This window comes from Bufo gargarizans, chromosome 5 (assembly GCF_014858855.1).
Source record: "Bufo gargarizans isolate SCDJY-AF-19 chromosome 5, ASM1485885v1, whole genome shotgun sequence".
NCBI classification, from domain to species: Eukaryota; Metazoa; Chordata; class Amphibia; order Anura; family Bufonidae; genus Bufo; species Bufo gargarizans.
In genome coordinates, this window is record NC_058084.1 from 492,276,906 (window position 1) to 492,295,428 (window position 18,523).

At 42.3% G+C, this 18,523-nt stretch overlaps 1 protein-coding gene across 3 annotated transcripts in view; it reads right to left on the reverse strand.

The window, feature by feature from the left end:
* SYT3 (synaptotagmin 3) overlaps window positions 1–18,523 on the reverse strand; it is a 318,843-nt gene that overhangs the window by 214,917 nt on the left and 85,403 nt on the right. For all 3 annotated transcript variants that reach the window (XM_044294267.1, XM_044294269.1, XM_044294268.1), the window contains exon 2: window positions 596–794. The gene's annotated coding sequence lies outside the window, so the exon portion shown is untranslated. The remainder of the gene's footprint in view (window positions 1–595; window positions 795–18,523) is intronic.

The window sequence follows — 18,523 nt, forward strand, 5'->3', positions numbered from 1 at the left end:
ACATAAAGAACGTCCAGACAGACAGACAGACAGATGTCTAGACAGACAGACAGACAGAAATTCATATTATATATATAAGAGATTAAATATACAGAAAAGAATGTTTCCTAAAAAAAAATCCTCTAAAATTGATTTTATCTTCGTTTTTGTGCGTGTTATTGTCAGTCTGTAAAAGTGGAGTACTACTCGAACAACATCGTTCCCAGCAACGACCTGGGAGTCCAAGATGCATCCAGACATCCTCCCCATGCGGTTCCAGAACCATTTCAGTGGTGTTTCCACCTTTTCCTGTGAACCAGACACCCTCCCCTCTTCAGAGCAGGGGGTGACTATGTAATGCTCTGGTTCTCCCATCGACTTCCATTGTGCTCTGGTGCTCTGTAGAGCACCCGAGCATCCCAAAGTGTTGTACTTGAGCACCCGAGCACTTTGGTGCTATATCAACACAAAAATTTTGTGATTTTGTTGAAGTTTCTTCCATGAACGCTCACTCCACATGAGTAACATTTCAATAAAAATGGGTTGAACACAGGAGAATCAAGTAATTGACATCATAGATATAAATTCACATACACTTGTTCCCTCCATCTCTCACCTTTCATAAAGTTTCACATCATTTTCAGGCTTTCTTCCAGGTGCAGCGGTTCCTTTGAACTGAGAAACATTGTCAAAGGCTTTGCAGTCTTCTCATGAGATCCTCATGACTTCCCCTTGGCTAGAGAGCAGAGCTGGTACATTGACTGATTGGTGGCCAAGATTTACATAGGAAGCCCACCGTTCCCTGAAGAGTCAAGCTGTATGGAAGAACAAATAGAAATGTTGGTCTCGAACAGGCACAGATCCAACTAAACAAAGCAGAAGGCATCAATGAAACAAGTATAATTTTCGATGGCATTTGAAACACAGTAAATGTGAGTTTATAGCTCAGCAGTCATGCGGCAGATCTAGATCAATATGATACGATGGATTATCAATTCTGCACCTGTTCCTCGTTCCCCTTTTAACTAGATGACATTTTCTTCTATCAAAACTTTAATTTCACCATGGCAATAATTTATGTGGTGATTAGGATTGTCTCCCAGTTGTAGATTGTTTTTGTCAGAAGGTTTTAACATAATTAGTTACTATATAAAGATGCTGAATAAATGATATCACATTCACATAGCTGTTGTTCAAGGATCAAATTTAGGAAAAATCCCTTAAAGGGTAACTTTATCTTTGCATGGATATTTGCATTCAGTTAAACATCTAAGAAAATTATGCAATTTTACAAATTTTCTTAACTAAAAATGCCCTACCATTTTTAGGCTAGTTTCACACTAGCGGCAGGGGAGTCCGGCAGGCTGTTCCGGCAGGAGAACAGCCTGTCGGATCCATCCTGCTGATAGTTCACGTGTGCCCCTGGACGGCCCCTCTGTCCCCATTGACTATAATGGGGGTGGCGTTCCGGCGGCAGCACTGCAGCGCACGCCGAGGGGCGGCCGGACTAAAAGAACTGCATGCAGTACTTTTAGTCCGGCTGCCTCTCGGCGTGCGCTGCCGTGCTGCCGCCGGAACACTGCCCCTGCCCCATTATAGTCAATGGGGATGGAGCAGCAGTTCGGAGGCACACGTGAACTAGCGACAGGACGGATCCGACATGCTGTTCACCCGCCAGAACAGCCTGCCGGACTCCCCTGCCGCTAGTGTGAAAATACCCTAAGTTTACAGCTTCTATGCAGACTGTCATGTTTCCAGACTACAAAGAAACGCTGTGTGTAGTCTGATCCTGAATGTCATGCAGAACCGTTTGACTCTTTTTATTGCTGGCACACACTTGGTAGGTTACTAGGTTACAAACATTATTTCAAAAAGATCACTGGTTGTTGTCAGTGAATGAAAAAATTTTAACCCCTTCAGGACACAGCCATTTTTCACATTCCTGACACAGCCTATTTTTGCAAATCTGACATGCCACTTTATGTGGTAATAAATTTGGAGCTTATCCAAGCGATTCCGAGATTTTCTCGTGACACAATGTAATTTATGTTAAAGGTAAAGTCAAATCAATATATTTTACCTTAAGTTATAGAAAATATCTGTCTAATTTATGTTTGCAGCATTTTTTTAACATAATTAAATTTTTTAGGATATTAGAAGGCTTAGATTTTTTTAAGCAAATTTTCAGATTTTTTTATGACATTTCCAAACTCCCCATTTTTAAGGACCAATTGAGTTTTGAAGTCACTTTGTGGGGCTTACATAATAGAAACCACCACTAAATGACCTCATTTAATAAACTAAACCCCTTACGTTTTTCAAAACTTTTACAAATTTGGTTAATTAAAGGAAAATGGAGGCAAAATTTATTTTTCTTTGCAAATTTTACATTTTAAACAATTTTTTCCTGTACGGCAGAAAATGTTAACTTCCAAACAAACATCAATGTTTACTAACCTGACTCAGTTTAACGAAACACTCAATATGTGGTCATAAACTGCTCTATAGGTGCACAGCAGGGCACAAAAGGAAAGGAGAGCCATATGGTTTTTGGAGGGCCGAATTTGGTGGAATGGTTTTTGGTTGCATGTTACATTTGAAGGCACATCAAGGTACTCCCACAGTAAAATTCCCCAGAAAAGTGACCCCAATTTGGGAACTACACTCCTCAAGGAATTTATTGACCACTTTGACCTCACAGGCTTTTAATCGAAAAACTTGGGTGTGAAAATGAAAATTGTCATTTCATCCGATAAAATGTTGCATAAGCTACACATTTTCACAAGTGGTAACAGGACAAAAAACACCACAAATTTTGTTAAGCATTTTCTTCTGAATACGGCAGTACCCCATATGGTAGTCACAATAGCTGTTTGCGCACACAGAAGGGATCAGGGAAGAGAGGGAGTGCCATATGGTTTGTGGAAGGCAAATTTTGGTGGAATGGTTTATGGGTGACATGTTGCCATTATTCAGCCTCTGGACACCAGTACAGCCATTTTCTGACAACCTTACATTTAATTTTTCTCTCAACAGAGCCTTATGATATTATAATGATGAAGAATCCCATCATTATGGGGCACATACAACTTTTTTATTGCTTTTTCTTTTTCTTTTTGGAAAGCAGGATAAAGATAAGGAGGCAACTCTACCATTGCTTTTTGAGACTGAGTTATTGGGCGAACACCATGCGGGAAAAATGACACGTTATATTTATTCTGCTGGTCTATACGATTACAGAGATACCAATTTTATATGTTTTTTTTTATGTTTTACTACTTTTGATCAAATAATTTTTTTTAAATCCTGTTTTTGTGTCACCATTTTCATAGCCATATTTTTTTATTTTTCTGTCGATCGTTTTGTGTGGTTGCTCATTTTTTGCGGGAAGATCAAAACATTTTTATTTTGGTGAGTTTTTTTTACAGTATTTATCTGACTGAGTAGATAATTTTTTATATAAATGTTAAAAAGTATAAATCTGAAGGTGTCGGACGTTTAAAGAGTAATGAGGGGGGAGTCGCAGAGAGCGATGAGGAGAAAGCAAAGCTGTTAAATATTTTTTTCTCCAATGTATTCACTGAGGAAAATAAACTGTCAGCTGAAATGCTGAATGTAAAAATAAATTCCCCATTAAAAGTGTCCCGTCTGACCCAGGAAGAAGTACAAAGCGACTTAAAAAGATTAAAATAGTCAAATTGCCAGGACCGGATGGCATACACCCCCGTATCCTAAGGGAATTAAGTAATGTCATAGCCAAACCCTTATTTCTGATATTTGCAGACTCTTTACTGACAGGGAATGTCCCACAGGATTGGCGCATAGCAGATGTGGTGCCAATATTCAAAAAGGGTCCAAATACAGAGCCTGGAAACTATAGGCCGGTAAGTTTAACATCTGTTGTTGGTAAACTGTTTGAAGGTTTTCTAAGAGATGCTATCTTACTGCATCTCAATGGAAATAAGGAAATAACGCCATATCAGCATGGCTTCGTGAGGGATTGGTCATGCCAAACTAATTTAATCATTTTTTTATGAGGAGGTAAGTTCTAGACTTGACAGCGGCAAATCAATGGATGTCGTGTATCTGGACTTTTCCAAAGCATTTGACACTGTACCACATAAAAGGTGAGTATATAAAATGAGAATGGTCGGACTGGGAGAAAACATCTGTATGTGGGTAAGTAACTGGCTCAGTGATAGAAAACAGAGGGTGGTTATTAATGGTACACACTCAGATTGGGTCACTGTCACTAGTGGAGTACCTCAGGGGTCAGTATTGGGCCCTATTCTCTTCAATATATTTATTAATGATCTTGTAGAAGGCTTGCATAGTAAAATATCAATTTTCGCAGATGACACTAAACTGTGTAAAGTAATCAACACTGAAGAGGACAGTATACAGAGGGATCTGGATAGATTGGAGGCTTGGGCAGATAAGTGGCAGATGAGGTTTAACACTGACAAATGTAATGTTATGCACATGGGAAGGAATAATGCAAGTCACCCATACATACTAAATAGTAAAACACTCGGTAACACTGACATGGAAAAGGATCTAGAAATTTTTATAAACAGCAAACTAAGCTGCAAAAACCAGTGTCAGGCAGCTGCTGCCAAGGCCAATAAGATAATGGTTTGCATCAAAAGGTAAGAACATAGTCCTACCACAAATCGCTAGTCAGACCACACATGGAGTACTGTGTACAGTTCTGGGCTCCTGTGAACAAGGCAAACATAGAAGAGCTGGAGATGGTCCAGAGGAGGGCAACTAAAGTAATAACTTAAATGGGGCAACTACAGTACCCTGAAAGATTATCAAAATTAGGGTTATTCACTTTAGAAAAAAGAAGACTGAGGGGAGATCTAATTACTATGTATAAATATATCAGGGGCCAGTACAGAAATCTATCACATCATCTATTTATCCCCAGGACTGTGACGAGGGGACATCCTCTGCGTCTGGAGGAAAGAAGGTTTGTACACAAACATAGAAGAGGATTCTTTACGGTAAGAACAGTGAGACTATGGAACTCTCTGCCTGAGGAGGTGGTGATGGTGAGTACAACAAAGCAATTCAAGAGGGGCCTGGATGTATTTCTGGAGTGTAATAATATTACAGGCTATATCTACTAGAGAGGGGTCGTTGATCCAGGGAGTTATTCTGAATGCCTGATTGGAGTTGGGAAGGATTTTTTTATTCCCCTAAAGTGGGGAAAATTGGTTTCTACCTTTTTTTCCAGCCCTTCTTCTGGATCAACTTGCAGGATGACAGGCCAAACTGGATGGACAAATTTCTTTCTTTCACCCTTATGTACTATGTTACTATGTTATATTTTTAGAGCCGGTCATTATGGACGGAGTAATACCTAATATGTCTGTTTTTTTGTCCCACTGTGGGACATCAACGTTTGGGGGTCTGTGCAGTGATGGACGAACATCGTCCGGGATGAGTTGTGAACGCGATCAAATGTTCGCAAATCGCAAGTTCGCGACGGCCCCCGTTCGCTTTAATTGTAGGCAAACCTGAAAAACCTTCAAGTCATATTTGCAGCCACCAAATACTTACTAGAAGTGCACAAATAGTCCCACAACATGGACAGTGACATACTAGAGGGGAATCAATTAAAAAAATTCCCACCAAAAATATGTATTTTAATCATGGGCGATTTTTCTGCATCTTAAAGGGAAATTCTCAAAAATGTGCCCTGGTGGAGCCTAAAAGTTTTTTACCACGGGAGTACAGGACCTAAAAATTTGGCATTCACCTGACATAAAAGAAATTGTGATTAAGTGGCTCGAGGTACATTATGCCGTCACTGAATAACAATTTTACTGTAGCCCACTGGAGTACAGGCCCCAAACATTAGGCATTCACCGTACAGAAAAGATCAAGTGATTATTTGGCGGGAGGTATAATAGATGGTCATTGGATATCAATTTGACTGCAGGCTAGTGGAGTGCAGGCCCCAAACGTTAGGCATTCACCGGATAGAAAACATCAAGTGATTATGTGGCTGGAGGTATATTAAACGGTCATTGGATATCAATTTTACTGCAGGCCAGTACAAATACATGTCAAATACATATGTTTAAAAAGAACTAAAAATATAAAATTGGATTAAAAACATGGCTAACAAAATCCCCCTCTTGAAATAAACTCAAATGATAATAGGTGAAATTCGACAAGACGTGGTCGTCATAGGTGTTGAATTCCTCCGAAGCCCCAACAATTAGGCATTTACTGTACAGAAAAGATCATATTATGTGGCTGGAGGTATATTAGACGGTCATTGGACCAATATTGCTGCAGGCCAGTGGACTAAAGGTCCCGAACATTAGACATTCATCGGAGAGAAAAGGCCTTTTATGCCGCTGTATTTGCATAAGATAGGGACCATTCTTTGTTCTGGCTGGTGGCGGATATGTATGGGCTGGCATGAGGAAATTAAATTAAATGTGTCTTCACAGGTGTTGAATTCCTCTGAGATCCATGCCTCAATCATTTTTAGAATTGTGAGATAGTCCACACTGTTGTGAGCTAGTCGAGTGCGCTTATCAGTCACGATCTTCCCTGCTGCGCTGAACGTCCTTTTGGACAGGACTCTCGACGAGGGGCAAGCCAAGAGCTCCTTGGCAAATTGTGCCAGCTCTGGCCACAGGTCAAGCCTGCACAACCAGTAATACAGGGGTTCCTCGCTTCTCAGAGCGTCCACATCGGCCGTTACCCGATGTAGTAGGACACCTGTCGGTCTAGGGGTTACCCGAGGCTGGATCCGGAGGGCAGCTGTCGATAGGTTAGCTACAATAATGATCTCATATCCGAAGTGACCAACACATCTTCAAATAGCCCTCTTCTAGCATACGCGGAAGGATTGGTACCCGCAAATGTTTCTCTGTGGGTGGAAATTACTCTGCCAGCACCCGCAACAGGATCTATCAAAGCAAGGCCTGGAAATTCTGTTTTCTTACAGCCCTCTGTGATGCTGGTAACATGTCCGCCATTTTGTGTTTGTACTGGGGGTCTAAGTACGTTGCCACCCAGTACTGGTCCTTGTCCGTTATGCTTTTTATATAAGGGGGTCCATCTTCAAACACTGGAGCATGGAGGTCCCCATTTGCACTAAATTTGTAAGTGGTGGAGCGCCCTAGCTTGTGCTCATTGCCCAGGAGAATGTCGTCCTCGGTCACCTTCCCCCATCCAAGGACAACATCAGGGATCCCAGAAAAGTTTAAAGCCTGCTCTGCTTGCTCCTCCTCTCCCCAGGGACCATCCTCCTCTGACTCCTCTTCAGACTCCTGCTGACTTGTCTCAGATGGAGTAGCCCCCACCTGGGAATTCATTCAGCATAGCAACTTCCACATCTTCCAGCTCCTGCTCTTTTTGACTGGCTTGATCAATGACACAATGCAATGCACGCTCCAGAAAGAAGGCGCAAGGTACGATGTCACTGATGGCACCCTGGCTGCGACTGACCAGTTTGGTGATCTCACCAAATGGCCGCAGAAGTCTGCATGCGTCGAGCATGAGCAGCTACTGGCACGGTGAAAAAACACATGCTCCTCAGAACCTGTCCTGCTGCAGAGTTCGTACAGGTATTCGTTAATGGCACATTTCCGCTGCAGCAGCCTATGAATCATATCCAATGTGGAGTTCAAGCGCGTTGGGCAGTCACAAATCAGACGTCTGACGGGCAAGTGGTGTCGCCGCTGAATGTCAGCAAAGCGAACCATGGCTGTGTAAGATCTTCTAAGATGGACAGAGATTTTTTTTGGCCTGCTGCAAGATGTCCTGGACACTAGGGTATATGGCAATGAATCGCTGCACGACTAAGTTCAGGACGTGTGCCATGCATGGCATGTGTTTTATTTAGCCCTGTTTCAGCGATTTTAGCTGATTGGCACCATTGTCACACGCCACTTTACCAACTGTCAAATTGAGTGGGGTATGCCACTGATTGGCCTGTGACCACAGAGCTGAAAGGAGTGCAGGATCGGTGAGGCTCTTAGCTTCCAGGCACAACAGCCACAGCTCAGCATGGCAACGTTTCACCTGGCACATCAAATAGGTTCTGAGGAGCTTGGGGAGTGCAGCAGTGGAATAGGAGGAGTCAGCCGAGAAGGAGACAGAGGATGGAGTAGGAGGAGGAGAAGAAGAGGCAGGCCTGCATGCAATCCGTGGCGGTAACACAAAATCCACACGGGTGCCACGGGTTACATGCTTGACAGCTGTGAGAAGGTTCACCCAGTGGGCAGTAAAAGTTATGAACCTTCCCTGCCCGTGTTTGGTAGACCAGGTGTCTGTGATCAGATGTATCTTGTCACCGACACTGTGTGCCAGAGATATATTAACTTGCCGCTGGCAATATAGTTCAGCGATGCCCTTCTGGGAGAAATATTTTCTTCCGGGGATCTTCCATTGCAGTTTGCCAAAGGCCACAAATTTTCTAAAGGCCTCCGAGTCCACCAGTTTATATGGCAGTAGTTGGGGGGCTAGCAGTTCTGACAAGCCAGCAGTCAGCCTTTGAGCAACAGGATTATCCGGCGTCATAATTTTTTTGCGCTCGAACATTTGGGCCACGGAAGCCTGCCATGTGCCATATGAATGCGACGATAGCATGATGGAAGGTGGAGTGGAGGACAAATGGGAGGAGAGAGGAGAAGGAGAAGAGGCAGGACGTGGAGCGCCGGGAGTGTGGCTTTGTGGGTTTTGACGGTGTTGCTCCCACTAGGCTTGGTGATGGGAGGCCAGGTGCCTTGTTAAGGCGGTCGCACCTAGGTGAGTGTTGGGCTTATCTTGTCTTATCCGTTGACAGCACAGGCTGCAGATGGCAACACTATTATCAGCAGCTGACACATAAAAAAAGCCCACACTGTGGATCCATGTGCCGACGCCCTGGGAGCGCAATATGTGACCATGCATGGTGGATGGCTCGCTCCAGATACATTTGCAGTCTGCTTTTTGCCTTCTGTGCACTGCGGGTTCTGCCTGCTTCTCCTCCTTCTCCTATCTGCTGCTCCATCTCTCCCTCTGAACTCCCCTCCTCTTCCTCTGTTGTAGGCACCCACATGACATCCATCGACACGTCATCATTGTCACCTTCAGCACCACTGACATTAGAGATCTCGGAGTAGGCAGCAACAGCGGGGACCACCCTCATTGGGCCGATCTGGGTACTGTCGTCAGACCCCTGGGTGGCGGCCGTTGCTACCTCCTCTTCCTCATCCAATGCCAAGAATGGCTGCGGATCAGTATGGTCTTTGAATGCATGGGAAAATAATTCCTAGAGTGGAGGGGCTATGGTGGTGGTGGTGTCTTTGGAGGTGCACACAGCAGAGAATGAGGAGGGTGCAGATACAGAGGATGAGGAGGGTGCAGAAGTGGAAGGCTGAGTGATCCACTCAACCAACTCTGGTGCGTCCTCTGAAGTTATCACACACACGTTCTCCAACTTCCCACTTAGGCTCTGGCCTGGTGCATCTGCCCGACCCCTACCATCCCAGCGGAATGGTCTGCTTCTTACTCTGCCTGTCATTTTCTAAATGACCCTCTGCCTATATCCTTAGAGAAGAGCAGTATTTGTGGAAGAAGGTATATGGCACCCCTCAATCAGTATTTGGCAGAAACAGGTATATAGCACGACCTAAATCAGTATTTGGCGGAAACAGGAATATGGCACCCCTCAATCAGTATTTGGCAGAAACAGGTATATAGCACGACCTAAATCAGTATTTGGCGGAAACAGGAATATATAATACCATCAATGGCCTTTAGCTCAAGGGGTACACTCTTCAAAATAGATAAATTACACAAAGAAAGGAGTGCAACCACATCCAATTTTTTAAAGATTAAAAAATACCATTTTATTTATATCACAATAAAAAGACATGTATTATAGTACATAAGTATGTGTACGCAGGGGAAATTCACAGATGTAAATCACCCCTTCAGCAGACCCATAGCACTAAATTTGCGCCAAAATACACCTCCTTATATAATACTCTCTGGGAGCTCCCATGCAGATCACATGGAGGGGATATGAAATAGGGCTAATAGTTAAACTGTGCACATGCTATCGGTATGGATAATGTGCCTCACTACTGCGGCCTTGATCTACAGATTTAAACAGAGCCGAGAGGTGCACAGCATGGCTGTTATTACATACCGGAATGCAGGGGCTGCTGAACGGGTGAAAATGGCTCCTCAACGCGCGTTTCGCGTATAGTTGCTTCCTCAGGAGGAGTTGAAGGAAACAGGAATATGGCACCCCTCTATCAGTGTTTACATAATGTAAAATGGCTGCCAGATCGGGTTCTGTTATAGGGTTGGGGGTGTGTCTATGTGCTAAAAAAGTTTCAATTGGCTGTCCTGTCCCACCTGATGGATGTATCCGGTGTCAAAATTCAGCGCTATGCAAAAAAAAAAGGCACGTGCGAATATCGCCATACAGTATGTTTGCATGTTCAGCGAATTGCGAACGAGCAAAGTTCCCCGCAAAACAACCACCGGGCAAACCACAGGGCCATCTCTAGGTCCGTGTATTGTAATGCATTGACTGTTGGGAAGGGGTTGTCCGAGTTATGAAAAAAATTATAGCACTGTAAATCTGATGGGTAGCAATATATAACTAAGCAAGTTTTAGGCCCAAAAATATATATTTTCTCATTTCCCTGGTTCTCTTCTGGCCCTTTGTTTACCTGCAATAACAACAATCTCAGGTTTTCCTCATTAATATTTGTGTCCCTCCCCCTGCTCTGAAAAGGGAGTGAATACAAGAGCTGCCCTGAGTGACATGTCTGCCTGCTGGGAGACTCAGCAGCATGTTGTATTTGTTGGATTATAAGTCCCAGCTGTACAATGACACTGCTGGTACACACAGGATCTTCCCCCTACCTGTTCTTGTGCAAAGCTCTACAGAACTCCTCTGTCAGCTCCTGTGCCCAGCATTTGTCTCCTCACTGCCTGCAGCTACTCAGTAAAGCATTCAGCCCTGAGTCTGTGCAGCTGAAGGGTTTAGGGTTTTCCTCAATCCAGGGAGAGAACAATAAGCAGCAGCCGGCATTGCAGGGGGCGTGGCTAGCACAGTGATTGTACAGGCACATATCTGCTCTCTCAGGCTTGTGCATGAAATATCATCAGAGCAGGGAGAGAGGCTGACATCACAGATCATGTGACCCTCAGTGAAATCTGAGAAAGCAGCAACTGGAGATAAAGTAAGTGAATTGTAAAGTCCTTACATTTGCCAAGTTAGAAACATACAAAGAAAAAAAAATAACTCAGACAACCCCTTTAAGCATCATTCACATGTGGGTTGTCATTGTGCAACAGATGTAAATGGTGCCAAATGAAAACTATATATTCCAGATCCTTGAAAACCCATACAGACCCAGTTATCTTGTTCTGATATTTGTTACAATGTATCAGTATAGATGAAAAAAATCAGTCTATAGAAGAAATGTTGTAAATGGTGACAAAGCGAAAAAGAATATGAGTATTGCAGAACACTACACAATGGATGGAGCTGTGCAGTTACAGAACTGACTTCTGGTACAGGAGTTACAAACTAACAGCTAATCAGCAGATTGTGGGGTGATGGTCTCTGCCGATCTGACGTTGATGGCCTACCCTGATGATAGGCAATCAATATCAAAATCCTGGACAACTTGTATTTACAAAGGAAGGATAAGTCTACACTAGACAGTGCAGTGAATTATAGTATTATGCCAGTGGATGAAATTGTTAAAAATTTTGCTCACATCATCTCTTTGCTCATTTACATGTGGAAATTTCCCAGGCAGAAATTGACCTGCAGTGCAGATTGTAGAACCTGCAGCATGTCCGCTTCTGTTGCCTAAGGATTTGTTGCAGATGTACCCCGATTGATTTGAATGGGAAAGTCAAAGTGTGCAATACAATTAGCAAGCAATGCTTTAATGTGGATTTGTCTGAGGTTACCTGTATACCTGCTGCTAAAATCCACAAGCATAGACTTTAAATTAATGTGGAAATCTGCAGAAAAACTGGCACCAAATTTATACCTGTCTTGTGGAATTTTCATGTTTTTTTCTTCTGATTTGCTATGGAAATAATCGGATGCAAATCAGACCCTTACAAGTTGATAGTAAGTAAGTAGATAACTCATAGTTCCCAGGAGTTTCGTGTCCCCAACTGGTCCGCTAACTATAGCTGGAGCATAGACACTCCAGGCTGGTGAAGAATTTTGCTGCTGCACAGAATTCCATTAAGTTGCAGTTAATAAAGAAGCAGTTGAGGTTATAAAAAGCTTTTGTGGACAACATGGAAATTGAAATGTCACTCTCCACTAACAAAACTGTAATCTGTTGTGAAATTACCCTTCCTCTGAATCACTTAGTGCGTCTTTCTCTATAATTATATATCGTATCCTTAATGGTTTGTCTGGAGGTTGCTCTGTTAACAGCCAGCGAGGGGGGCAGCCTACAGGAAGATTAACACAGGCCCCTGCCCTCTTCCCTGCCAATTTAAATGGCTTATGTGGTTCTGCAAAACCAGTAGTAAAAGGAAAATAAAGCCTATCGTACAGAACACAAGACGTCATTCATGGTCTTTCATACCATAGATAGAGCTGGTCAAAAAGAAAACATATTTCATGTTGCAGAGGTGTAAAATGCATATATCAATGTTGAAATTGCACCAAGAAGGACAAGCCATAAGGTTGTGCAAATCAAAGTAGTCACAGGTTGTGCTAAAATCTGAAGATGGACAGATTTTCAATTACCGATCTCCAATCTGTGGCATGTGGAAGGGGAATAAAAACCAGATTAAAAGCAGTGTTTTTTAACCACTTAAAACCTTGGATCAAGTTGTGTGGGATGATTGTGCAATGCCTCCTCTTATTTGACATGTCAATAATCGTCACTTGTCACAAACTGAGAGGGACAGTGGTTGAGAGTACAATGGCAAAGTGGAATGACAGCAATAGGTGCACAAAAGTGAACTTCTGCATGTACGGATTTTTAATTAGAAGAATGGCTTGCAGTGATCCATTTTATACTGCAAGTCAAATTGGAGGTCAAATCCCAAGCCTAGGGTGGCAAACAGTGTCCTACACAAACCATCAGAAGGCATTTGCATGACATTGGGCTATGAGCCAGACACCCAGCTACAGGTGTTCCATTGACTTCACTCCACCATTCTCAACGTCTATCTTAGTGCACAGCAAGATGGCAATGGAAACTAGAATGGTCTATTCTATTCAGCAATGAGTCCTGCATTTATTCCCGCCAAATGTAATGATAGCTGGAACTTGGTATGGAGGCCACATGTGCAATGCCTACTCCTACTCCCAGGATTATTATATGGGGTGGTATAATGTACAGTAGCCATAACCCTTTTGTCATTATTTCAGGTACACTAACACCTACGGTAGTTGTTTCATTGGTTTGGTCATAGCCATAGTGGTACAGCCATATCTTCAAAGTGTTTTAAAACCCATATTTCCACAGGACCACGGCAGGCTGCATGTTGCTCGTACTTCTGTGAGCGGCCTCTGTGGCTTAAACATGCTACTATGGCCCTACAGCGTATCTGTACCCTCTTCGATCAAGTACATCTGGTATGTTATCGGTCAGCAATTGCAAAGGGAGCAGCGACTCTTGATGATTTGAGTGTCCAAGTGCATTCAGCATGGCAGAACATTCCTCAGACAACCATTAATACCTTCATTGATAGCATGCCAAGGTGTGTAAGTGTGTTTTTTTTCTGAATGTGGCACCACTCATATTCGATATTGAATAAATCAAGATGTTTTGAATACTTTGGGGGTCATACATTAAGCTGAAATACACCAGAAGCTGTCTTACATTTAGACTGGCGCTGGATGCGTCGAAGTTATAAAGAGGCCTGCGCCCCTTCATAATTTTGGCGATCCACTTTCAGCGATGGGGCTTTATTAAGACCGGTGTCTAAAACGCCGGTCTTAATAAATGTGCCCCTTTGTTTCCATTTCTTATCATCTACACATCATTAAGATGTCTATAGATTCTGTGATTTCCATAATTCCATAAGTTTTCTTTAATGGTTGTTTGGACCCTGTCAAGCTCCAGGTCCCTGGTTTAAATGAATATCATGCACCTCTTGTAAGTTTAAACCAATGTGTCTTTATGAGTAGTTAGAACCTTAAAGCAAATGCATGTACAGTGTAAGAGCAGCATACACATCATATTTTAAGTTTTTTTAATGAAGATTGTTTACCAAGTTGTTTTATTTTCTATTTTAAGGTAATTGAAGCAACTGATTGCAAAAGTGTAGACACATAAATACTTCTTGGCAAGCTTCTAATTATTGATTGTGTTTTATAAATAATCTACTAATAGTGGTTAAACAAGCACTCCCTCAAATTTTTAAAAAAATTGTTATTCTCTGATCTGTCAGAAAGGTACATGATGTAATCTGTTGTAAAGGTGATCTTCTCACCTGTGAATGTATCTGTGAGTTATCACCTTCCTTCTGATCCTCAACTGTGTCATGTGACCAGCACTCTCATCTCCAACTGACACAGGACACAAGATCAGTTACTTCTCTATTCAGTCCTATGAGACAGTGAGGCTCCCATAGGAATACATAGAGAAACTGACCTCCTGTCCACACATAAGATGCTGTGTTACTTGGAAAGTCTGATTGCTGGTCACATGACACAGCCGAGAAGCAGAAGTGAGGGGATAGCTCACAACTACAGCAACTTGTATGAAAATGAACTTTACTACAGGGAAGAGAATAACATTTTTTGTGGGAATTCTACTTTAATGTAGCTTCAGGGCTTACTATACCGTAAATGGGACTCAAATCTCAAACCAAAGATATATGTACCCCACCAATCCAGTCTACACAGCAGATGGTCTGGGTATCAGCTCAGGAGGGAATATGAGTTTTTTTCTATAATGTGTACTAGAAATTGTAAACTATGTTGCACCCATCTCCCTTTGTTCAATATCATTTGCAGCCCTCCATAATCCTCTGCGCCCATTTTCCTGTTCTAAAACGAAATCATAAAATGTAGTAAACTACCGTGTATCGGCGGTGTATTTCTCTCAGTAAAACAGGGACATGTGAAGTGCATTATACATGGCTTCGTGATTGATAGGATTCAAATGAGCTGTGAGTTAAAAGCTTTAGATTTCATTAAGAGGTGCTAAATGCTAAGAGGTCGGGTTCTGATTCTTACTCATGGCCAATTACAGATGACACAGAAAATGTTATAAATAAAGAATAAAGCGCGTCTGGTAGACAAAGTGAACAGTCTGTTCTCAGGTGCTGTCATTTATAAGATAAGAATTGATGAACGTTATTATGGCAACTAACAATTATTGGTTGAGTGGCTGTTCTGTCATGTCGTGTCCCAAAATTATCCTTCTGATTCACTAATAGGCATTGAGGCCAGAAGAGGGCATCTGCATAATGCCCACATACGGAGATGAGGGGGCCCTATAGTACAGATTACATTGAGAACCCATTCCAGATTCTGCTTAAAGGGGTTATCCAAGTTCTCAAACATCACCCCCAGGTGCCGGGCCCCTCACAGGTAATATACTTTCCTTGCTCCCGGGGCATATAAAGTTAGGAATGTTATATGGTTTTTGGAGGTCAGATTTTTATGGAATGTTTTTTGGGCACCATGTCGCATTTGAAGAGACCCTGGAGGTAACCCTAACATAACATAAAAAAGCACCCTACCCCCAAAATGTGTTAGTTTTTTTTTTCCTTAATATGGCAACACCTCACTGAGTATGGGCACACAGCACGGTTCAGAAGGGAAGGGAAGCTATTTGGCTTTTGGAGGGTGTATTTTGCTGGAATTTTTTTTGGGTGCAATGTTGCATTTAAAGAGACGCTAAGATACATCAATAATACATCAATGGAAATCCCCCTAAAAATGGTAGCTTCAATTAATTGCTATCCCTTGGGAGGCACAATGATCAAAATGGTTGTTCTAGCATAGTTTTTATTATATAATTTTTTTTGTGTGTTCACCTGACAGGGTAGATTATGCCCTATTTTTTATAGAGAAGGTCATTACAGACACAGAGATACCAGAGATTTATTTTTCTTTGTTTTAAACAATAGAAACATTTTTGAAAAAGAAAAATCATGTTTTTGTGAGAGGCATTTTTTTTTCTGGTGATGATCTTGTATCTGGTCTTGTTTTTTGTGGGGCGAGTTGATGTTTTATAACTACCATTTTGAAGTATATACAACTCTTTGATCGCTTAATATTATGATTTCTGGGAGGTAAGGTGACTAAAAAATGGCTATTTTGGCATAGATTTTGTAGAGCTGGTTGTTCAAATACCTAATATGACAAAAAAAAATTAACAATAATAAATGGGTGAATGAAGGGAAACTTTTTATTTTTAAAAAACACTTTTTCATTTTTGTGAATTTTTTTTATTTTAATCTCAGTAGGGGACTTCAGTTTTTAAAGGTCTGATCATTATTTCAATGCAGTACAATAAATACATGCTGTATTGTACTACATTGAAACTGTCAGTTTCACACTATCAGTTGCCTATGAGACTCAGCCTGGGGCAGGACCTCAAAGGCTTACATACATGGCAGACCCTGATGCCTTTGTAAAGCTTCTTGGTGCCATCGACGTTGCAGGAAAATGTATCGCAGGGAGCCTATGGGTTGGGAAAGAAAGCCCCCTCCCCGTGAATATTATTTTAATATAATTCAGCATGCAAAACATACTCAGAATAATTTTTATAAATGTTTTATTTACATGTCCACCTACTACTGAGCTGGATGAGTATGGTCACACTTTCAATTTCCACCAACTGTATATAGCTGTTAGAACTCCCACTGATCAAATATTGATGACTAGGGATGAGCGAACTCGAACTGTATAGTTCGGGTTCGTACCGAATTTTGGGGTGTCCGTGACACGGACCCGAACCCGGACATTTTCGTAAAAGTCCGGGTTCGGGTTCGGTGTTCGTCGCTTTTTTCGCGCTTTTGTGACGCTTTCTTGGCGCTTTTTGAAAGGCTGCAAAGCAGCCAATCAACAAGCGTCATACTACTTGCCCCAAGAGGCCATCACAGCCATGCCTACTATTGGCATGGCTGTGATTGGCCAGAGCACCATGTGACCCAGCCTCTATTTAAGCTGGAGTCACATAGCGCCGCCCGTCACTCTGCTCTGATTAGCGTAGGGAGAGGTTGCGGCTGCGACAGTAGGGCGAGATTAGGCAGATTAACTCCTCCAAAGGACTTGATTAACTGATCGATCTGCAGCTGTGGATCATTGAGCTGCTGATCCTCAATTGCTCACTGTTTTTAGGCTGCACAGACCGTTTGTCAGTCTCATTTTTCTGGGGTGATCGGCGGCCATTTTGTGTCTTGTGGTGCGCCAGCACAAGCTGCGACCAAGTGCATTTAACCCTCAATGGTGTGGTTGTTTTTTGGCTAAAGCCTACATCAGGGTGAAGCTGTCACACCAAGTGCATTTAACCAGCAATAGTCTGTTCATTTTTTGGCCATATACAAAATCAGGGGCAAGCTGCGCCTGTCACCAAGTGCATTTAACCCTCAATGGTGTGGTTGTTTTTTGGCTAAAGCCTACATCAGGGTGAAGCTGTCACACCAAGTGCATTTAACCAGCAATAGTCTGTTCATTTTTTGGCCATATACAAAATCAGGGGCAAGCTGCGCCTGTCACCAAGTGCATTTAACCCTCAATGGTGTGGTTGTTTTTTGGCTAAAGCCTACATCAGGGTGAAGCTGTCACACCAAGTGCATTTAACCAGCAATAGTCTGTTCATTTTTTGGCCATATACAAAATCAGGGGCAAGCTGCGCCTGTCACCAAGTGCATTTAACCCTCAATGGTGTGGTTGTTTTTTGGCTAAAGCCTACATCAGGGTGAAGCTGTCACACCAAGTGCATTTAACCAGCAATAGTCTGTTCATTTTTTGGCCATATCCCAGTCTAATTCTGTCACTAAATCCATACCGGTCACCCAGCGCCTAAATACTAGGCCTCAAATTTATATCCAGCTAAATCTGTCCCTAGTGCTGTAGCTGGGCGAGTTATTTAGTGTCCGTTCAAGCACATTTCTTGTTCTGGGTTGAAATACAATTCTCAATTTAGCAATTTCATAATTTAGTGGTTCCTGCTATATCAGAGCTCTTTGAAATCTATCCCAAAAAGGGTATATAATATTGAAGGTGCACATAGGGTCATTCAGAGTAACTTCACACACACCCGCTACTGTGTATTTCCAAGTCTAATTCTGTCACTAAATCCATACCGGTGACCCAGCGCCTAAATACTAGGCCTCAAATTTAATTCCCTCTAAATCTCTCGTTACCCACCGCTGTACTGTTGTTGCTGGGCAAGATATTTAGTGTCCGTCAAAGCACATTTTTTGTTCTGGGTTGAAGTACAATTCCCAATTTAGCAATTTCATAATTTAGTGGTTTCTGCTATATCAGAGCTATTTGAAATCTATCCCAAAAAGGGTATATAATATTGAAGGTGCACATAGGGTCATTCAGAATAACTTCACA